Below are 23,907 nucleotides of genomic sequence, written 5' to 3' on the forward strand. Positions count from 1 at the left end.
ACTCGTATTTAATGTCTGAAATAATGTGGATTCTACGGTCGATTTTCTTGAGTTTACGGGACGAATAACCCGAGTTTCCAGGAGAAAAAACCCGCTTGCCCGTGCTAGAGATCGACTAACTCGGGAACCGGTCAAAAAAAACTTAGAAAAATTTCTCTAGTCGCCGACTAGACTCGAAACCAATCTTCCTTCGTGCGGCCAAGCGCCTTGGTATGCGCAAACGCCACATCCACTGAGCTACACAAAATTTGAATAAGATCGGGAAAGACCAATATAATACCTGGAATTGGGGAAATTAGCCTATGCTGAAAAATATATATATAAACTAGTATCGGTGTTGACTCTTTCTTATGGAAGTTGCCAGGCCATTTTCATCTATCCTTCATTGTTGAAAAAAACATTTAAAATAACTAATTTATCTGTTTGATTCTAAAATGAAATAAAAGATCTCCGTGAATTCCATTTAATATTCCTCGTCCGAAACAAACCTCAGTTTTACTGATCCTGCGATAAGGTCATGTTAACACTTTTTTTTTTCTCATTTTATTATGCAAAAGTCATTATCCATCACGAGCTTCTTAAAGAAGAGACTTATATAACTGGAATATGACCCAAAACACTTGTTGGAACATCTAAGAACCAACAGAAAAGACGCATTAGGTTTAGGAAACAGGAATCTTATCTGATCAAATACAGTTTGGCGCTTGTTTCATTCTCCGTATTTATCATTACCTTGACAACCTTTACGTCTCCGAGAAATAAGGCGCAAACTTCGTATGAGACTGCTGTTTTGTGAGCAACAGATTAATTTGTATCCCCCGCCAAATATTTCGCAAAAGATAGCACCATAGACGAATATTTCCCACGGATGTGGTCTCTTTTTTTTTTTTTTTTTTCTATTTTAATAACAAAGGCTAAGCATTGCTTTTGAGTCGAGTACAAATAAACGCCTTCTTTCGTTCTCTCCATGTAACCCAATGATTTTTGTGCATTACTTCGGGTGAGAAGATAATTATATCTTAAGGTAATTAACGCCACCAAGTCATGCGTAAATCATTAACCTTGTATAGCGAAGATAAAACACCAACGCGATAATACGCTAAAGAATTGGTTTTGGATCGTTTCTTTTAGTTAAACGACTGGAATATTTCACCCGGTGAGGTGTGAGTCGCAGGTAAAAATTTCATACGTGAAAAAATTGTGTTTAACAGCCGGTTACTAATCTGCTCGAACACGGAACTAGTCAAGGGTGTCTGAATGATGTTCCCTAAGCGAACGAAATCATTTAACCAGATTTGTTACTTGCATAAAAAACAGTAAGAATGTTGATCACAAAAAAAAATAAATAAATAAATAAATAAATAAAGATAAAATAAAAAATAAATAAAGATAAAACAAAACAAAACAAATAAAGGTAGAATAAAAAACAAGGTTTTTAACAGGTGAGTAAAAAAATGCCGCTTTGTTTTAACAATTAGATGTGGTCTACTAAATTCATCGTTTGCATTGCGGAAGTAATGTGCAGATTCACACTCACACTACAGCCATTGTCATATAAAAAGAACAGCAGAAAGTGTTTAAATTGTGATTTTATTGTGTTTATAATTCGTTTGCTAATGCTGCACTATAACAATGACTCCATTATTTTTAATTTTTAACAATGACTCCATAACGTTTTCTACTAAATAAGCCTTAAGATGCCATGTATTCGGGGAGGAGGGGGAGATTCAATGAACGAACGTGATTTCTTATTACGTTCGTTCGTTGAATCCCCCCACCCCACCCCCCTCAAATACATGACGTCTTAAGGCTTATTTAAATCTGGCGATTACAAACGTCTACCAACATCGGATTAACATACCAGACATTTTTAAATCACTGGATTCTTAGTCAACGCGATTCGTGCTTGCAGTCGACTTATGTTATTAAGAGAGTTTACCCCACCCCCCCTGCGTAATGGCACAACTATTTCATTTCTAAAAAGAACCTGTTTAATAAAATATATAGTTGAAATAAAAAATACATTAAATTAATTTTAGTTTTATTACAAAATTTCTTTTTAGTTATGTATATTATTCAAAGTTTAAATGAATATTAAATAACAACTGCACCGCGAAATGCATTTCTCAATCGTCAAATATATCTAATGATATCAAATGCATGCCCCTATACACAGTTTGGAAACTTTTATCGATTTCGATAAGTTTTACGACCGTGTCTTCAGATTGGTTAGAATAATAACTAAAGACCAAGTGCCCAGTTTATTTATCTCTCTTAACTAGCTGCACTATGTTCTTTAGACGACCTGTTGTTTGTGGATATAAAAACCTAGTTTTCACGGTGAAAATTCCAGAAACAATGAATGAGACCTATTACTTCAAGTTTAGTTATAAAGATCCTATAAAGGTTCTTTTCATTATTGAGTGGATAATGAAATTCGGATTTTTTTTTCCAACCAAAAGGCGCAGTAGTTTTGCTAACCTGTTAAAAGACGGTTCAGACTTTTAAATGTTACATTTTCACATGCGTTCAGAAAAAAAAAAAAAAAAAAAAAGTTTTAGCGCGATAAGCGCATCAAAGTCTAGTGTTAACTCCAATTAAAATGATGAAAATATATTGACTTTCATCATTTCATAAAATAATAATAAATTATTTTATGACCTGCGAATTACTTTAATGTCAGAACGAAGAGCCTAGTGTTGCCATGGAGACAAGTCTGTCTCAAATAAACGGTACCATTTTATTATACAGTAATCCCTCGATTAGTGCGCCTAATGCGTTCTTTAAAACAGGCGCATTAATCGAAAACGCACTAATCGAATATAATAACCTATGGGAAAATGTATAATTCGTTCCTTAGATTTCTTTTTTGACCCTTAATTTTTTTTTATAAAAGAATTGGGGTATGTCTCATGGCCTAGTTAAAGGAAAACCATGAAGCTGAAAGACAATAAAACATATTCAGAATATAAATTTATTATTCTTTATTATTGAGCTAACGTAGTTTGGCGGGCATTCTGTTTCTTTTTTTCATACAACTGACGGTATAGCCCTATTGCCTCTTCTGCAAATTTTACTGGTTCTCTCTTCATCAGGGTCAGTTTCTAAGCATTGCTGCTTAAAAACTTCGATTGTACGAAAACTATTTTCAAATTGTTTCTGTGAAACCTCTTTGGGCTTGTCAATGATTAAATTTTCTTCATATTCTTCAGGATCTTCCCGCTGTGTATCTAATTTAGCAGGTCGGAATCACTCAACTTCTCAGAATGAGATTTAACTAACTTAGATTCATTTGAAAAGCCTCTAAAATCATTTGCACAATGTGGAAGAATGTGCTTCCAAACGGCTCGCATATTGCTAGCAGTAATTTCATTCGACTTTGCGACTTTATAACCAGGCTGAGATTTCTCTGATTTCGCTAGAAAAGTCTTGGAAGGCATTCGCTTCCAAAAAAAAAAAAAAAAAAGCCGGTTTCATCGACATTAAATATTTGTTGATCACAATAGTTTCCTTCTTACACAAATTATTTTATTCATGATTAAAGGTTAGGAAAATAATTTAAAATAAAAAAGTAAGGAAAATAATTGCACGAGGTATGATCAGCAAAATGCTATGTACAGCAGACGACATAAATTTGGAACATAGTGTACATGGAAATAGTGCAGTATGTCATTAAAAAATAACTTTGTAAAAGGTTTCAAATCGGTAACTAAATTATTTCATCCTGGTGAGTGATTTTTTAAATAGTTAGCCATAAAAAATGTATAGATCGAAAATTTTAAAAATCTGTAACATTTATTTTTAAGATAGGCGCACTAATCGAATTTTAGACGCGCACCAGTTGAATTTGGGTATCGAAAAAAAAGGACGCACTAATCGAAAACGCACTAACCGGAGACGCATTAATCGAGGGATTGCTGTATAGCGGTGCGATTTCTGCTATCTCTACATAAGCGTGTCCTGTTTTTATACTGGACTACACAAACTACAATTACAAGCAAGCTTTGTTTATATGCACTGTCATTTTAAAAATAAATAAAAATTAAACAGAATATCTTCTTATATATTTTCATTCTCATTTTATGAGATTAAGCTTTAACACACGATTTCCAGATATTTTAAGTATATAAAATCCTTTCATAATTAGATAAGAAGGCCCCATTCGATCAAGCTTAAGAATTAGGTTCTATAAACTAGTACAGCTGCCTCAACTACTTCTTATCTCACGGTAGTGAAGAAGAAAAAAAAAAAAGAAATGCTTCGTTTTGCGTGTATGTGACGCTAGCGTCCTTTTTTGTCAACAAAAAAGTTGACAATCTAATATAACACCAATAAGCGAAAAAGAATTTTTATTTTCCCAAATATGTAAAAGAGGAAGTGAAGCATGATTATACTTTTCAGAGCTAAAAACTAGAACTAAGAGAAGTCTAATTAGGGTAATTATCTAACGAAAAACTTCAATATCCAGACAGCTATGAAACAAGACGCTTGTAACTGTTAGTTCAGGGAAATGAAGGATCCAATTAACTCGGAGATTTTAGGCTTTATCACTTTTCCTCTCATTTAGGATATAGAATCGTGTATATGAAGTTTAAAAATAGCATCTTTTATGAACTAGAAAATAATCATAAAATGACATTCTAATGAGATACTCGATTTGTTGAGAACTCACGTGTTAATTACAATATCAAAGAAGGTTGCAGAATGATAGAATAAAACACAGTTTTGTTAATTTTTGCACTTTTCTTTCGGTCTGATGGGTTTCCTCGGTATAGACAACATAAGAAAGGTGAAAACGCGGGAGGGTATTCTAATTTGACTTTCTTTTTATTGCGTAGTTTTCAAGTGTCAGATTTTAGTACGATTTTCCATTCATAATTCTACAACACACTTCATACCGAAGTCGTAGATGAGTAAAATAGCATTTGGGAGTTTCCAGTGTATTGTAAGTTGATTGGTGACACTCGGTGCGACATAAAAGTGACGTCGCTACAGTTATTTCTAACATAAAATTGGTGGAATCAAAATTATTCCGAGATAATAACAGTCCAAGGGTGAGGAACCTGCAGAAATTATGGCTAAATCAATTAAATCTATGAAGCCAGTGTTATTACTCGTATGTCTGGTAACTGAGTATGTTCTTCTGGCTGGCATGTGTATGAAAAACTCGATTTTCCGGGAGGGAACACCCTGCTGTCGCCGTATGAGACCGAGTAATTCACAATCAGATGTAAAAATCCGTATTCTTTGCGTTCTAAACGGGATTTGAACCTAGGTCTTTCTATCAGAAGAATGCCGTTACCAACTGAGCCATGGAGACTTGGAACCAATGACCTTTTTGCATATTCGTCTAAACAAATATAAAATAAGATGTGCTTGGAAAGTAAATTTTACTGTATTTTAATGACACACACACACACACACAGATTTATGTAGAATGCTAGCCTTTATCTCTTATATGATTTCATGGAACTAAACACGTGGTGAGTTTTATGTAAAAAATAAATACTGATAAGTAAGTGAATCAATTCTGCGATTAAGAAATTTCAAAAGGAAAGAAAAAAAACAAAATAAGAAGAAAGAACTTCACTTTGAATTAAATTTATGTGCTTCATAAAGATTTCGGCGCCATCGTTTCTTTATGATTTTATAAATGAAGTTATAAACCAACTCTTTGGAGTCGTATGGTTCTAAAATATCATCACTTCATTAGGTGCGGTTTGCGAAATGCAGAAACACGTTTTAGATTTGTTCTGTTTCAATTTTTGTTGCAATCGATCATGGGTACAAAGTACAAAGCTTGTTAAAATTATATATCTCAATAACTCTAGTTGGATGAAATTTAACCAGATTTGTGATTTAGGATACGCAAAAGATGTCCGCGGGGTTTCAATTTTGGCTTCAATGAGAGAATTAATATTAACAATTCCTCGCTGGCTGGATGTTAGGCAATGAATTTTGGTATTTAGGATCTTTATTAAAAGTTGTCGAACCTGTCGAATTTTGGTATCAGTCGGACCAGCTTCAGTCTCAAAATTAGTCAAATAAAATTATATGTCGAGATCAAAACACAAAATTAACTTTTCATAAAAACGCTATATTTTTGATACAGACATACTACCATTCAGTAGAACCCTTTTATTAACCGGAACAATCTGACATGTCAAGTAAGAGTAGCTAAGTCTAATGCTGTGATAAAGTAATTTTCGTTGTTAAGACAGTCGTAGATTCAACCTAGCTTTTAATGGAATATTTTCACCCATTAAGTTGACATAACACTTGGAAATAATTCCTTCTTTTTCTAATAATTGGTGTTAATTTTACACACAAGAGGTTTCAAAACCTGAGTACATCAGTGTCATGTCCTTTCAATCCGACTATTTGAATGGACAAATTACACTAAACTAAATTATATCTACGGTTCATACGAAAACAAAAAAACTACAGGTTGAACAGAAGAATACTGTTATGAAATGCACCTTTTTTATAATTTTTCGTAATCGTTTTATTATTAATTCCTTCCTCTTATTCCAAAGAATATTTTCGGATAATCAACATGCCAATGTTAGGAAGTTATCTATGCTTATCTTATGACAACGAGTTATTGTCATGGACAGTATGTCATAGTCATCTTCGGCATTAGGTAAACGAAACTATTTTATTATATAGAGAAATATATAATAAACGCTGAAATAATAAATTCTGTTGAATAATATATCTAAATACAAATGCAATTTTTATATCTTTAAGGGAGGGAAAAGATGAGTAAAAATAAGGTGGTTGCACAAATCCATAAAAAAAACAAAAATCTGTTTTTAGATTAAAAGTTGGGGATACCTTTAAATTCACGATGCATTCTTAACAAACTTTCCGTGCCTTTTTTTAAAATAAATAAGTGTGTATTAAAATATATTTGTGGAAGAAATACTGCTTAACCGCCACCAGCCATCTGCACCTTGAAAATTCTGATTTCTATAATTATATTATCAATATTATTTTAATATAATGAATGCAGTGCAGATTTTCTAAATCTGCACTGCATTCATTATATTAAATATGTGTCTAATACAATCTTCTTTTTATGTGTATTGGATCGTGTATATTTTTCGCAACATATATTTCACATACATAACAGTATAAAATACATACATATAACGTGCTGTATTTTCAAAAATATATGGATTTTTAGGAATGTCAAGTTTGGAAAGTTGTACTGTATAATATCCAAACCTCTCTCAAACAAGCATGCGCATGACGTAGTCATGCGCATGCTTGTTTGAGAGAGGTTTGGATATTATAAAATCTATTTATTATTAAGGGCTATTTAAATTATTAGAATGAGATACTCATTCTGAAGATAGCCAGATAAGTGCATAGTATTTTCTTCATAACTTTCGCATTCCTTTATAGATAAATGCACAAAGGTCGAATATAAAATGAAATAATAGTTCTTTTAACACAGAATTTTAAGAATGGGGTTATAAATTAATATTTGAAAGTGATTTGTACAGCTACAATGGGCGAAAGAGTAGGACGAAAAGTCAAGGTTACAAATAGAGACAAAAATATTTGTTTTTTACTGTTAAAAGAAATCACGCTTGTGATATAATAGATTATTAAACCGGAATAGCTCTGAACAGTTTTTCATTGTGCCGGTATAGTCAGCGGTGGGTTCAATTTATTGCGACACGATAAAGTTTAATAATTCTAATAATAATAATATTAAAAAAAATGAAACTAAAATGCGGATAATTCAAAATTTAAAAAATGATTTAAATAATTGTAAATAAAAAAGTATGGATTACTTTCAACAATGTAATAAATGTTGATTTTCTTTTTTAAAAAAATGTAGGCCGTTTTATTGTTAATAACCAGGTACGCATCTGTTTTTCTTTTTTTTTTTCTTTTTTCTTTTTTTTTTTTTTTTGCAATCAGGCTTCGTTCGTTAAGGAAACACGTAATTCATTTTCGATTTCAGTTAACTTACTCTTTAGTTTATCGCTGTCAAGGTAGAAATGTAGTCTCATTTCTACTAATAAAAGGAAATAAAATATTAACGCCTTTTTCGCGATTGCTGCGTGATGATTCGTAATATAGATACCAATTTCAAAGGAAGGTCAGTCATAAACCTTAACATCTTCACTTTATCGAAAATCTTTGAGAACCTGTGTTATGTGAGGTAACCAACTAGTGAAGCAGCATGAGTCTTTTACATAAACTATTTCATAATAAAGCAAAATACAACACCCATTAATTATTACGGTGCTGACCACGGGACTGAAAGTTATGAATTGCTAATGGTGGAAAACTGGAAAGAACGTTCCTATTAGTAACAGTGGAAAAAAGAGTTTGAAACAGTGGAAAAAAATTTGTTAGAATATAACACGGATGAAGTCTGTTCTATGAGAATATTGGGTCTTCCAGATAGACTTTGCTATCTGATTCCTGATTCCACCTTTCTTTCCAAATACGTGCAATTGACAGATAATAAATAAATTCTGACTTGAGTTGCCAAATACACAGCTCAAGAGTATAAACACTTCAAATAGCCTAAAGACGAGAAGCACAAAGCGATAGTTATTACTTTAAGTGCTAAAGATGAATTTAGAGATTGAATCTTGAGAGTAGAAAGGGGGGGAAATATCATTAACTTCACACCATCCGAATCACTACAGCCTTTATAATCATCGCGATATCTTTAAAGCGAGATAAGACGATAACTTACCCCCTTCACGCTGTCTGTGGCCTGTTTTGAAGAATACGCCTTCGTCTATCCGATGAGACACCGATAAATACCACGTGTTTCCCCTACACCCTCTCTCTCTCTATCTTTCCGAACGTGCAGATAGCCTTCACCACAACCTTACCGGTAAGCCACCATGACAACACATGTTTCGACTGTGTGCGATTGCAATGGATGAGACCACTTGAGTATACGTCACTATCACGTGCAGGCCAACGCTCCCTCTAATCACCACCAGGGAGACCATGACCGGCTTTGCCTATCGACTGTCTTAACCTTGATGCTATTTGTTCCGTTACCATAACAACCAGTCATGCGCATCGGGTCGCTGTTACGGTTCTTATCCGACGCACAGTTTTTTTTTTTTTTAATATATATTTTTTAAATCGTCTTTTATTGTACCTGCCGGGAGTCTAAAGCCTAATAGGTCGACAGCGCATTGGTGTCAGTCACGGAATCGTAGGTTAAGTTGAATTCATGCTTACAAACTGTCCGACACATCAACGAAGGTGTTGGTGGTGCGACCCAAGCTTAGGACTAAACTCAACGGTTCATTTGTAGCTTCGCACTATAGGCTATGTGTGCCATTGCTGGTCAGTAAAGTAGCCACTTGTTTTCTCTGATGGGTGGCACTTTAGCTATGCAATGAACGTGTGGTCAGTTGAATGTCAATGCAAAACTAATCTGTCTTTAAGTTCCAAGTTAAAAGTAGCTTATTATGTATGATGAATATAGCAATGCACTGAATGAGAAGGATAAATAGCACTATCATAAAGATTGTTTACTTCTCCCCGAGAATCTTTTAAGAAGCTCAAATTAACTAAAACTCTAATTGTGGGAATGCCACTTCAAAGATATTTCTTTCTAATGGCTAGTTTTCGGTGACAAATGTAGCTGCAGGGATTTTTAAAGAAGCAAATAGAGGGTTTATATCTGTTCGCTGATGCGCATCAATGCCCTCGAAGTGATGACGGGGTTTGTAGCTTTTAAAGGCACCACACGACACCACTTGTGATTTCAAGATGTGTTGGACGTGAATTGGTGTTGAAGAGTTTTCTATTTTCGGAAATTTTGTCGTTCTATATGTTCTGGAGCATCGCTCATCATATTCATGCCACAAATAATTAGGCCATCTTTCTCCGAGTTCTTCAATGAGAACCGTATCACTCATATCTCCCTTTCTGTATCAACGACGCGCAAGATATTTAAGGAATGTGTGTGTGTGTGTGTGTGTGTGTGTGTGTGTGTGTGTGTGTGTGTGTGTGTGTGTGTGTGTGTGTGTGTGTGTGTGTGTGTGTGTGTGTGTGTGTGTAAATAAATTGTTTCATATAAAATTAAAATATGCCTTACTTTACTTAATGTATTGCAATACATCGACGAATGGCAATATTATTATTATATGATCTTATTTTTGATATACTTATATACCTGCGTTATATAAACCATTTATGTGGATTACATATAACTTATATGTAATCCACATAAATGGTTTCTATTCATATCACTACTTTTTAATAGTAGCAAAAATGGCGGCCCGTCGCACAACACTCAGCGCTTTGGTACTTTAAACTGTATTTTTACCCAAACGGCTACTCACAGCGCTGCAAACTGTTCCTCTTATCAGCTGAATTCAAACAACTGAAATTTAATTTCATTTTATTCTTGTCAGATTTCTTATTCAGAATAATTATCGTTAAACAATAGTTACATTAAAAATTTAGTACTTTTAAATGCATGCCCGAAAATATTGCATACGAATAATTACAAGTGCTTACGTTATTTTAGTGCAGACAGGCAACACATAATACGCGAAGCGAACCGATTCTATTGCTACAGAAACTTATAACAAATCAAGTTTTAACTTACTGTGAAATCCATATACGAAAGTACATTCAATTTTAAATAATGATACTTTTGATCTGTCTACATTAGGAAACAAACCTTGCGTGCTAAAATAATGCGTTTCTTTAGGGCTTTTGCAAAAATATTTAATTAATTAGGGATTTTAAACGCTTTGAAATAAAAATTCACAAAGAAAACATTTAACTCGCATCAAATTGCAAATCGTTTGGTTTTTAGCAAACAATCAAAGCGCCCTCTTACATAGATAACGAAAATAAGTGAGGAAACCAATCAAAAATACGAATATAGCGCCCTCTCACATAGATAACTGTGAAAATAAATGAAAAAATCCCAATTTTTTTAAAAAAAAGCGAATACGACCAAATAACGTAATAATATTATTAATAATAATAATAATAATAAATGGCAGTTTTATGATTCAATAAAATAATAATGTTATTTAATTTTATAGGATAAAATCAAGATGAGAAAATAGGATTATTCTCTTTTAAGTGCAGTTTGTGGCTTTATGGGCGACCGCATAGTTTTGTTATCTGCTGTCAGATCTTTCACACGTTTTCAGTAATAACGTTACTCTTCGAGAGAGAAACAGGATGGACACTTCCGCAAGAAAACCAGTCGGGTCATTTTCTTAGAACTTTAAATTTGTTTACCATACTTTTGACGCAGAAAAAATGTTTGTAGTGCATACTTGTTATGGTAGAATTTTCTTGTTGACTCCAAACATTTACATTGAATTGGGATAATATTATGGATAAAACTCAAAGTATTTCTTTTAAACATCTTATTATTCTTGACGTTCTTTGCTTATATAAAATGTTTTATAAGTTTATATAAGCTCGAGTATCAGTCTGCGTGCAGAACTTCAATTACTGGATGTCAAAAAAGAATATTCTTTCATAAGAATCGATGTTTTCGTAGTCATTTAATAAAAACTGGGTTGCTTCATGTTTTTCTTTCATAATATTTACTGTTTTTATCCATATAACGATGTTTGTCATGAAAGAACAGCGGTAGCCGTAATATTTCATATAAATCGTCTATACTGAACGTTACAACATCTTTTCATACCTCATTGAAAACATTTTATGTTTTCATTGTTTTTTTTAGGTATTTGCTACGAACATTTTGGTTTTTATTATTTACTTTCTGGACATGAAGAAACGCTATGAATGGCACCTCCCCCACCGTCATTTTTCTTAAGCACCGTAAGAAGTTCTTTCTTTGATGCTCCTATTCACATATGCCTATTCTGTTGAGCTTTTCACAGGAAAAGAAAAAGAAAAGAAAGAAAGAAAAAAAAAACAGTTGCTCGATTGGATGTGGCACATTGTATAACTAAGCTAAGCTATGTAATCAGAACGTACCTTTTTGGTGACAATGTAGTCTGAATGCAAGGATTCTTATAAAAGTTTGCTCTGCTTCTTGCAGTTATAAACACCTTAGAAATGAAAGTGTTAGCCAGTATTATACGGAAGTATAAGGTGACCTTAATTGTCCTTGTTTCCTTTGCTAACGGCTTCTTTATTGGAATAATTTGGTGTTAAAACTATAAAGGAAAAAAAAATGCATTACACATACAGTGGAACCTCGATTGTCGAACGCCTCTTATCACGAACATATTTTCCGAGCCAAAACGCACCGGTTTCAGAACAGGCAAACCGGCGTACATCTCAGGCCGGAGATCACGATCCCCGGCCTGAGATGTACGGCGGGGGAGCGTCACTTACGCCTCGGCCTCCTCTCAATCCAGACACCTGCTCGAATTTGCAGTGCCTTTTCTTGATTTTTCTTTGTGTTTTGCTGGTTTTTTTTGTGTTTTTTTTTATAAATTATTATTAAATAAGTCACCACGGGACCGAAGAAGGAAAGTGATAGCAGAAAAGTTGTTAGAACCACGAGAGAGGTGAAAAAAGAAATCTTATCCAAACATGAAAATGACGTTCGTGTCTCGAATCTTGCTATGCAGTTCGGTATGGCTTCTTTTTGCACAGATATCAATGATCTGTGCAATACTTAAAATAAAGAGGCAATCATGGGAGCTGATGTTGCAAAAGGAGTGAAAGTTCTTACTAAACAAAGATCTCAGACGATTGAAGAAGTAGAAAAATTGTTGCGGATTTGGATAAACGAGAAACAGTTAGCTGGTGATAGTGTTTCTTAGGCTGTAATTTGTGAAAAAAAGCGAGGCGATTACATGATGACTTGTTTAAAAATCCGTGCTACGAGTGGTGCTAATAGTAAGGCTTGGGTAACCAGTCAATTTTTTATTCAGTGGATCCGTGAAGTCTTTGCCCCAAATGTGAGAAAACACCTTCAAGAAAAAAAATTGCCATTAAAATACCTTCTTGTGATGGACAGTGCTCCTGCTCACCCTCCAGGCTTTGAGGACGAGTTGGTGGAGGAATTTGATTTTATCACAGTGAAGTTCCTGTCCCCTACACGACTCCTCTAATCCAGCCCATGGACCAGCAAGTCATTTCGAACTTTAAGAAGCTCTACACTAAAGCACTGTTTCAAAGATGTTTTGAAGTGACCTCTGACACAGAATTAACACTCAGAGAATTCTTGAAAAATCACTTCAATATCCTCCATTGCTTAATATTCTTGACAATGCCTGGGTGCAAGTGTGGCCAGGCTGTGACTTGGAGGAAATTGTGGCCAGACTGTGTAGCACACAGCGACATTGAGAGCTTGAGGTTGAGTATGTTGCTGTTGTCGATGATGTTGTGTCTCTGGGCAAAAGCATGGGCTTGGAAGTTGGCAATGCTGATGTGGAGGACAACAGGAATGAGCTCACCACGGAGAACTGGAACACCTTCAGAAGGAGCAGCAAAAGACGGTGATTGAAAAAATGTCTTCAGAGACAGAGGAAGGAAGGGAAGATTCCTAGTTCTTTGTTCAAAGAAATGTGTGTGAAATGGGGTGAGGTGCAAAGTTTTGTGGAAAGAGCGCACTCTTTTTAAATAAGCAATCATCTTGGGTTCGGGAACGGATTATATTATTCCATTTTACATTAATTCTTATGGGAAAATGGTTTCAGTTTTCAAACAAATCGGTTTCCGAACAGTCTTTAGGAACGAATTATGTTCGACAACCGAGATTCCACTATAGCTATAATGTATTCTTTCCATTAATGTCTTTTATCTTGACTTTTAATGGACTTTAAATTGATTTTATCACCAAACAAGTTTGAGACTTGATTAGTAATATTCATATCAATAAGAAAGGAATAAGTGAAGAAAAAAAATTTAATATCAACCCAGAAGAAGGAACCGCAAGGGAGGGACAATTTTTTATTTTTGTCTCTCCTAACATACCTCGACTTTCTTCTATCTAGAACATCGGTTTCCAACCGGTGGTACGCGTACCCTCGGGAGGTGGGGGTAGTGCTGGGCCGTTCAGGGGCACACGAAAAATAATCAGTAATGGCGGAAAAATAAGTAAAGTAAACAAAATGCAAAACGTTAGTTATTGAACAATAAATGTCAGCATTTAAAAACAAAGGGTACAATTTATAGAAATGGGTTTAAAAGGGGTATACAAGTGGAAAAAGGTTGGGAACCACTGTTCTAGAAGAAAGATATAAGACCAAGTAAAGTGGTCACACACATACTCTCTCTCTCTCTCTCTCTCTCTCTCTCTCTCTCTAGAGGAGGAAATTGTGCTTAGGGTGGGGATCTTTAAGCATTACGCATTTCTGTATTTCAGAATGCTGAAAGAGATCTTCATAAAATACATAAACATAGCGTTTTATATACAAGGTTGTCCATTTATTACATAACCCATTAGGCAAGATGCGCTTTTCAAGGTCATCCTGATGCAACAACGCGACCATCTAAGTAATAAATCATTGACGTATATATAGGACATCTTGAGACACTAATAAAGAATGTGGTTTTATTTTGAAACGTTATTTTCCTGTGCAATGATTTGTACATTGTCAAGAGGCCGTAGGAAAACAGTACAAAACGATATATCGGACTATGCAGCATCCGACAATGAATTAATGAGACTGTCTAGTCGGTACTGTAAAGGAACTTACTTTTCATCGATATGATAATCACTGAAGGATTGAAATAGTGCTCTTTCGTAACGGTGCATGATTTTGCAACGCCTTTTCAAACTTTCTGAACACAGTCAACGATATTATTTTCCACGGCTGCTTCGGAAAACGAGACCGCTCTCTCTGGAGTCGAAACGCAACTTCACCCTTCGATAAGCAAAGTTGATATCGCCTCCTTAGCACAATGGGGAGGATGTTGAGGCATTCGGTTTTCAAGAACTAAGTTCGAATTGTATCAATGACGCGAGGAACCGTAATCACCAGCTTTTTAAATGAAAGTAGGCAGTCTCATGGGGAAGGTGGAGTATTTTTCCTTTCGCAAACTCGAATGTTTATCTCATGAAACATCATATTGGTCCATCAACCACTGGTGAACATTAAAAATAAGGAATGGATGAATCTCATCGTCCACGATACCACAATAAGTAATGAGATGAATCCATCCTAATATCTATTGACTTGGGCTGTACCCATAGCTGTCAGGCCTAGAAACGAGGTCTAATATAGGTAACAGATTTTTTTTTACGTAAATTCCATCGACGAAACGTAAACCTTTTTGGTCATTTTATTATTTTTTTTTTAATATTTTCATTTTTTTTTTTTTTTTTTTTTTACAAATGGAAATCTGATTTTCAAACCTAACATTGAGGATTTTCAAGGCACTTCATACTTCCAATAAGCATGGTGGTGTCACAGCAGTTGATGAAATTCATTTCATCACAAGACATTCATGTTCGTAGTGAACTTAGAACCCAAGAACTTGTTGAAGCGCGGACACGCTATCCACTCGTTCAACCAGGCCGGCTACAAATGCACTGAAATTTGTTCAAAATTAAACTGAATAAATTAAACAAAATTGTTTAATTTTATTGTAATTGAATTCATAAATTAATGTGTAAGTAATGATTGATAATTAAATGAAATCCATTGATGAAGATTTTCAGTGAATTCTTTAGAATAATGATTATAAGTGGGCTCACAAAAACACGTTCGATTTTTGCTGTAGGCTTCAAACCCCCCCCCACCCCCCAATTTTACCTTTTAGAGGAGTGCACTGTTATTTAAGAAGTGTTCATTTATCATTTCTGACATGGCTTCAATGTCTTTCTCTGTTTCATCGACTGATTTATGGTTACGTGTTTAATTTCATAACTGTCTGGAAACAAATCGACTTTCGTGTTATTGTAGCAAACCAGCTTATTTTGAAATAATTTAATAATTATACAACCGTGACACAGTTCTGCATGTTCGCTTACATGTGGAGGATTTATGTTGATGTTCCCTCTCTCTTTTTATAATCTAATCTTCACTTTGGACTTCAAAAATATTTTAAACATTGGAATAATTCTTGGTAAAATGCTCGATAAAATCCATGAGGGGTTGAACCTTTGGCTTCTTCCCCTTCTATCTATCCCCTGGTATAGCGTAGCCGTAGTCCTGTTTCTTTCTATTTTTTTTATTCAGTTTTTTAGATTATTGCAGATATTTCCAAGTATTGTTTTTATTGAAAAGAAATGAAAATATTCGCTGCTTATAAGATCCTTCCTGGTAATTTTGTAGATATCGAAAATAGCAGTATAAATATACATAGGTTACCATACTCTAGTACAGAGTTTCTCAAACTGTGTTCCGCTAGAAGTTCTGAAATTTGTCATTTTAGTTTTCTAAGCATTTTTCATTAATAAATATTTTATAGTAGAAATATTCTGAGGAGAATAATATTCTTGAATATGTCGAAAAGCTCAGACCCAGAACGCCTAATAACATCTGTGTATCGTTAATTTTTACACATCGAAACCTTTCAACATTTGTGAAAGGGAATGCCGCTGTTTATCACGACTCATAAAAATTGCCTGCAAGCGGATTATAACAATGGTGGCATATCCTCTGTTCTCAAAACTGAAGGAAATGACACCTGTGTAGCAAATGTCAGTGACCAAGCTGCATATTTTTAAACATGGAAATATTCATGAATTATCGTTAATTTTCACACATCTAAATCTTTCAATAATCGAGAAAGAGAATACCGCTGTTTATGACCGATCATAAAAATTGCCTGCAAGCCGATTACAACAATGGGCGGCGTGTTCCCCAAACTGAACGAAATAACATCTGCGTTGCAAATATCAGTGACCACTCAGCAAGGAAGTATAAAGAAAATTTTTCCACTGAAATTGAAGATCAAGGTAGTCTGTATCTGGTTCTCAGATGTTGTAATCATTCTCAGATCTTGCGATCAAAATACTGAATATTTTGATCGCAAGTTCGTATTGCAGTGTGTAAGTGCTTGTTCTGAAACGGTAGTGCCGTGATTTTTTTAAAAGTAATAGGAATACAGATTTAAATTCTAATATGAATAAGAGACAAGGCACTTTGTTTAATTTTAGTATTAAGAAATCTCTTATTGAAGGTGTTTGTGATGGAACAGATAGTGAGTCATCCACCTCAAGCCTACAAAGATCTCCAGGATGTACAAAAGGAGGGGAAAACTATCAGCACACAGGAGAAAAAGTCTGCATACACTCGTAACTACTTATAATAATATTATAAATATATTTATTGATCAGAATAGGATATATCAATGAAAATCAGCACAAATTAATTTAATGATGGTTTATTGACGCTTTAATTAAATCAATTAAATTTAAACACCAATTAAATCAAACTTTAATTGACGTTTAATTAATTATTAATTAATAATTACGTATCAATTATTAATTCATAAGTAATTATTAATTAATTATAAATTATTCATTAATTATATTTGTTAAAATATATAATTAATTATAAATATTCAGCTAGAAGACACAGTTTTCCAACCCAGTAGAGTGCACGTGATGTTGGCAGACTACAATGGATGTGTGTGTGTTGGTCAATATGCAAAAGGATCCTGATTTTATCCCGAAAAAAAAAAAAAAACCATACCAAGTTTTCCAAGACGATAATGTGTCACGTTACTAGGTCCACGCTATAAGGAACTGGTTCGAGAACTCACACGAAAGACATCTCTGGGGTACAAAACTGAATAAAAACGAAACTATTTATTTTATGGCGAACGATCAAGGCAACATTATTATCCTATCAAATTCTTTTTCCATCTTCCGCCAGTTTCGAATTTCGGTACTTGTATCGTGCTAAAAAGAGGCAGTAAAAGACAACCAGGGATTTGTCATCTGTCTCTCTCTAGCCTTAGCAGCGAAAGAAAGAGGGAATAAATAACTATTATAAATATTAATTAATCATAAGTATTTACTAAAATAAAGAGCCAAAAGGCTTTATTATTAATTAATCATAAGTATTATTTATATCTACTTTAAATCGATATTTTTACACGATTTATACTGTTTACCAATATAACTTTGGTTTTCCACAGAAATATAACTTATATTGTTTTTATTTTCCACAAAAAACAATATAAGCTATATTTGATCACTTATGACTTTAATTTCATATATTCAATAGTTTATATTTTAATTTTAAAAAATAATGTATCTCAGAAAAGCCTCAACGAGTCTTAAGATCACTAATATCGTTTTGACAGTTTTTGAAAATTCTAATTATGTTTTATAAAATGAATTCGCTTTTGTTGTTCGTGGGGTCCCACGGGCTAAGCAAAAGCCAGAGATTTTCATCCCCCCCCATCCAAGCGAAATTTTTACTAGACTACTCCTTCTCCAAACAAAACTAAACGTATTCTCTAGTGACCTAAAAGCAAAGCAAATAGAAACATACACTGCCGCTAAAGAATTTGAATTAAAGAGTGCAAAAGAGTCGTTTAAAGAGATTATTACACACCCTTGTAATGAGCATAGAGAATCTTGTATAATTTTGTCTAGAATCGACTGTTGCGACGAGTGAGTCACGTCCACATTAAACTGTTACTGATGGTGTTTGAGAAGATAGGTCAAATTTCGAGTTAATTAAAGCTATGATGAGTGACGAGGTGGAAAAATAAATTAACAGAGGATGAGTTTTTAAAGGTGTATTACTACGGAGAAATTACAGTGCAAGGAATTTCATTTCGTTAGTTTTAAATTTCCACTATTGTCTGCTTGAATTCACAAGTCGTGGTATGGACAGTTTTGCATTTGGCAAGCAGGAGATAGTCAAATGTATAGTTTATAGAGCGTGGCAGTTTTAATCGAGTTAGTCTTCCTTACTGTCTCTTGATTAAAGATAGCGTGACACAGACTCAAGTCAATCATCATAGACCTCTAATCATACCGTGCAGTCAGTTGCATTCTGGGAGAAACCATCCAAATGATAAATTTTGCTATTTCAAAACTACAAGTAAAGAAAACGGTAGTTCTAAACATGTGCTTTTTTTTTTCCCTCTTCTGATAAAGTATATTTCTGTCGTTCTTTAATTCACGAAAAAAATTAAATTAGAACGAATTTCTTTGACCAATTAAAACGAAAGAAATTAAAAAGGAAAGTGTTTTGTAACTGTATAGCCAGCATACAAAATAATCGTAAATATTTCTGATGTGTTTTTACTAAGCTGATATCCGGTTTATGATTTGCATTTATGAATGAATTAAAAAGGTATTAAGTGGTAGCGAACAGTAGCTGGGATTGTTTAGATCTCTCGCTACCATCGCAATATATATAATGAAAGTTATGCAAGTGATCCGGACATGCGACCTACTTAGTAGCCCAGTCTTAACGACTTTCGTTTATATGCCGGGTTTATAAATCCGACAGATACAAGAATTATTATGTTATAAATAACATTCCTAGTTATGTGATATATGTGGAGGTCATTTTCAAGAATTTTAGGCATAACGAATGTGAATGTTTTTGATTCTAAAGACATCATCGTAAATTGAGTGTTATGTGTGTCAATCAGGTAACCCTACTTGGACTCATTTTGTTTCTGTTTTACCAAACGCCGTTATTGGTAAAAGAAAAAAAGTAATCCTTAAAAATATAAATTATACATGCAGGAAGTAGCAGGTTAACTTGTGATAAGTTCGTTTTTAAATCGATATTATTAAATGTGTTAAACGTTGACACAGTTATTCGCATTTACAGAAAATAACTAAAAATATAATAAATAAAAAACATAATCAAAAGAAATGATTAAATATGTGCTTATGAGCACAAGTTACAACAATAAGTGCTCACAAGTTGCCCTTTTAATCAAGTCGTCTCCTAGCAACAGTACTTTCGTAGTAAGTCGTCTCCTAGCAACAGCACTTTTGTAGTAAGTCGTCTCCTAGCAACAGCACTTTCGTAGTAAGTCGTCTCCTAGCAACAGCACTTTCGTCTGCTATTGCTATGAGAAGGCAAAGGTAAATTTTATGATTTTTGTAATACTGTTGGTTGCTAAATGAAATATTTATTTCTATTCAAAATACTTATAACAGTAACTAGACAGTTCATTTTAACGATTTTAGGGGAGGAAGGAGTAGCTAAAATGTGTTATTTAGTGGAGGAGGAAGAATGTATAAACCGATGCCACATTACGAATAAATCCAAGCATTTTCTTTTAAAAAATATTTTAAATAGAAATGCTAGAAACTCTTAAAAAGTTTTAAAAATTCAAAACTTCTTGAATACAGAAAAAATTTTTTTTTTCGATTTTGGGATTCTAAATATTTATTTCAAAATGTCGTAATATATTTCTGACTCATTCTGCGTTATTTCTACAGCATACAAATCTTTTAATTATTCATGTCGTATCATATTTTTTTATATATATCATTCTACGTAACGCTTAAAGAAGAAAAGCTAATAGATCCTATAATTACTTGTCAGACCAGTTGTGTGAGTAATATTCACAATAGGATAACTGGCTTTTGAAGTTTTAAAATGGAAATTTAAAAACACATTAAAGCCATTTACTACTCTTTGCAAGCATAAAAAGGCAGATGGTAGAATAAAATGATAGCATTTATATAGAATTATGACCCATAAGAGTACAACAATTATAATACTTTCTTCGTTTGCTCCTTTTGTCGAAACAACATGCCTAAAGTAAAAGGTTCGAGAGAAAGAGGATTGGAGGTTGTGTGTGGGGGGGGTCGAGTACAATTTTAGTTTCGATGGGTTGACTTGTATAGCGACTATTGTACTGTATGCACATGGAATTTCTGTTACTATGAGTGGCCTGCTTCCTGCCCTGACGAACTAAAATATACCTTAACAACCTTGGAAGTCCTGTTTGAGCAGAGGAATGTAGCAGACACTGCGGAAATAAATATCTATAAGCCAGAAAGCGGTCATGCCACTTCTGTAGCAGATTGCACGAAGACCCTAATGCAGAAATCCACCTGACTAATTCTGTTTTTCAGTCTGTTTTCAAACATCGCATTGAAGATGCTATTTCTTCGTTCTTTGCTGTAATTGGAATTATTTCACACTAAAAGGAACACAGTAAACGATACAGACTAGCTCCAGACTATTCTGGGTGGCTTCACTTCAACAGATATTTGGATTTTTCTACTCAATGTTCCTCTAACCCACATTCAAAGGGAGACTGTTTTTAACCCAAATCCACACGACTCCCACAGTCTGTGGAAGAGAGTAAGCTGTTATATTCTTCCTTTTATGTTCAAAGTCTAGGGTGAAAGGATAAACCGTACATTATTGTGTTTTAACTGCCTATAAAGCAACACCAGAGATGTAAAAATAGATCTAGTGACTGGTATCGGTGTAAGGAAATGGTCGGATTACAAGAGTTTGGTCACGTACACCTATTTTGAGATTTTGGTTAAAAACAAGAACTTTAAAACTTCTCCATCATTAAAACAATTATTGACATTCGTTATTATTTATCTAATTAGCGTATGTTTTTGAAACAGTTTTAAAAATAAAAACAAATGATATTCATTTGTTTGCATCATAATTGAGAAACTAGTGAAAACCCGGATATAATCAAGAAACGACTTGACACTAAATCCGGGTGAACACATTAAGTTTAATTTATCATCCAGTAAATACGCAAATACTACTGAATATTCAAATACAGTCACAATTTAACTGGAATTAAATACTAATCTTTATTTAATATATTATAATGAATTTCAGTGTAATAATTTTACTGGGCGGGTTACATTTATTACAAACTTTTCGGTATTAATCTTATAAAATTATTTTAATAATTCCCTACACGTTTCGCGGCCCTGATTTAGTAGCCTTATGATTGATTACAACTAGGGTGGTCAACTCCTCCGAAATCGGAAGATTTCTCCCACCTGTCGCGCATGCGCTGTCAGAAAACGCTGATCTTTCTTCGAATTTGATATTAGTCGAATTTGAAAACCTTTTCGGATATGGAAAACAGGTAGGATAGGACTAGAGGATAGAGAAGAAGATCGGGTTAGGGTAGTATAGCTTTGAACATATTATAGCGTGCTTTTCAGTTATAAAACGAATCATGTATGTTACTTTTTACGGATTCTTTTATGTTATATAAAAATAATATATTAAAAAAAAAATTCTGAAATCTGGTTGTCTCAATATACGCTTATGCAGGGGTTAGTGGAAAAGGTGGATAAAGTTCCAGTCGCAATCATCGTTTAGGAGCTTGAGTTACCTCGGAAATTTCCATGCTAAATGCACTAAAAGTAACAAAATCAGTCTAGTTAATTGTCTCAACTCGTATCGTATGATAAATGGGAATTTAATCAGCAAATAATAACAGTAAAATTTTATTTTTGTCCTCAAATTGACCTGATAAGTAGTCCTTTTTTTATTTTTTAATTAATTATCTTATTGCTGGTTCTACGGTACTCTATTTAATGATGGAAAGTCAGTATTGCAGGAAGTGGAAACTTTTTTTTTTTTGTTGTTGTTTTATGATAGGAAATTGTGTCATCGACGTAGTGTGAAATGATGGCCTCAAGTGATAATAAGTCACATACTTTCTACACGATTAAGATATAAATAACAGGTTATATCCTGAGGTGTGCTCTGCGTGGCTTCTAATAAAACCATCACTTAGCAGGATCTGTGTGAGTGATTTAGTGTTTTCTACATAAAAAGCTTTACATTTTGTACACGCTTATTACAGTAAATACATTAAATTTAGCACACATTGCCGTATAGTTTTTATAAGACTTTCGAAAAAATAGTACATTTTTTCGATTTACATTCAAAGGACGAAGTATTATGCATTATGCCGTTTATTTTAATAAATTTTGAAAATTTAAATCAAAAATCGTGGTTTTTATTTTCCTGTGATGATCACACACTAGAACATTTTTTTTTTTAGTATTTATATCTGCTTTTGATCCCATTTTTTTTTCTTTTTTTGAGATTTCGTCATGGTTTTGAAGATAAAACGCAATCTTATGGACGAAAAATAATACATTTGTTCTGATTTGCTCAGTTTGCTTTTACTCTATTTTAATTGGCTGATTTAGAAGATTGATTTCATATATGTAAATCAGCAAGCAAATAGACCCTTAAGGTTATTAAGGGTCTATTTTTTCTTTACCTGATCACAAAAGCTGTTCATCGATAAAGGCTATATGAGTAGAGTATTTTTACAGCTGTAAAGAATATATATATATATATATATATATATATATATATAGGAATTTTTAATTGGTCGTATACTGTTGTTTCACTAGTATTGATAAAACGAATAGTTTTGCAGCTAAATAACTATTTTTTTAGCACAAATATGAGTTGGGGGGGGGGGATTGCGGGGAATGAGTCCTGCGTTATGTATAGTGCGTGTCTGTTCTCTCAGAGATTGCGACGTGGCCTATAAACGACAAGAAAAATCTCAGTGCATATGCCCGTAATCCCAACATAGAATTGTATAAGCCATCCTGCATTATGTCAAAGAAAACCTTTTCACAACGTGTAAAAGAATCCCTTGAAGTAATTAACTCACGGGACTCCCGCTATAGGATCCAAGGATTGATTCTGAACAAGGTCTGGACGTTCTTTAATATCTTAGCACGTGATTTCAACTTTCCAACAACAATTAAAATATCTAAAAGTCTCGGAGAGAACGGATTACACATTCTCGCAGTGCATGCGTGTCTCGTTCCCCCTCCCGCCGCCACCACCACCACCCTTTTTTTTCCCTGTATTTCTAACGATGTACTGTATTTTATGCACAATAATGGATTATGGATTAATGTACAATAATCCATTGATTATTGTAAATAAAAAAAGAGAATTTATTTTATTCTCTTCGTAGATAACACCCTGAAGAAGCAAATAGCCATTTAGTTGCAATATTATTTGGTTTTATCAATACTAGTATAAACAGTAT

General features: G+C 33.8%; 1 protein-coding gene and 1 long non-coding RNA gene across 9 annotated transcripts in view; one reads left to right on the plus strand and one right to left on the minus strand.

Annotated features, from left to right (window-relative positions):
* Positions 1–23,907, plus strand: part of LOC150100067 (uncharacterized) — a 268,090-nt gene that overhangs the window by 207,197 nt on the left and 36,986 nt on the right. The gene's annotated exons all lie outside the window — the stretch shown is intronic.
* Positions 1–23,907, minus strand: part of f (espin protein forked) — a 192,310-nt gene that overhangs the window by 147,074 nt on the left and 21,329 nt on the right. For 2 of the 8 annotated variants that reach the window (XM_090403066.1, XM_090403061.1), the window contains exon 1: positions 8,726–8,870. The exons of 5 other annotated variants lie outside the window; for them this stretch is intronic. The gene's annotated coding sequence lies outside the window, so the exon portion shown is untranslated. Of the gene's footprint in view, positions 1–8,725; positions 8,871–10,609; positions 10,719–23,907 lie in introns of those variants that run through there. One more of the 8 variants, XM_090403064.1, reaches the window with a different exon arrangement.

The sequence above is a fragment of the Typopeltis vanoorti genome, chromosome 13, assembly GCF_054136105.1.
Source record: "Typopeltis vanoorti isolate ZY-2024b chromosome 13, IOZ_Tvanoo_1.0, whole genome shotgun sequence".
Lineage (NCBI taxonomy): Eukaryota > Metazoa > Arthropoda > Arachnida > Uropygi > Thelyphonidae > Typopeltis > Typopeltis vanoorti.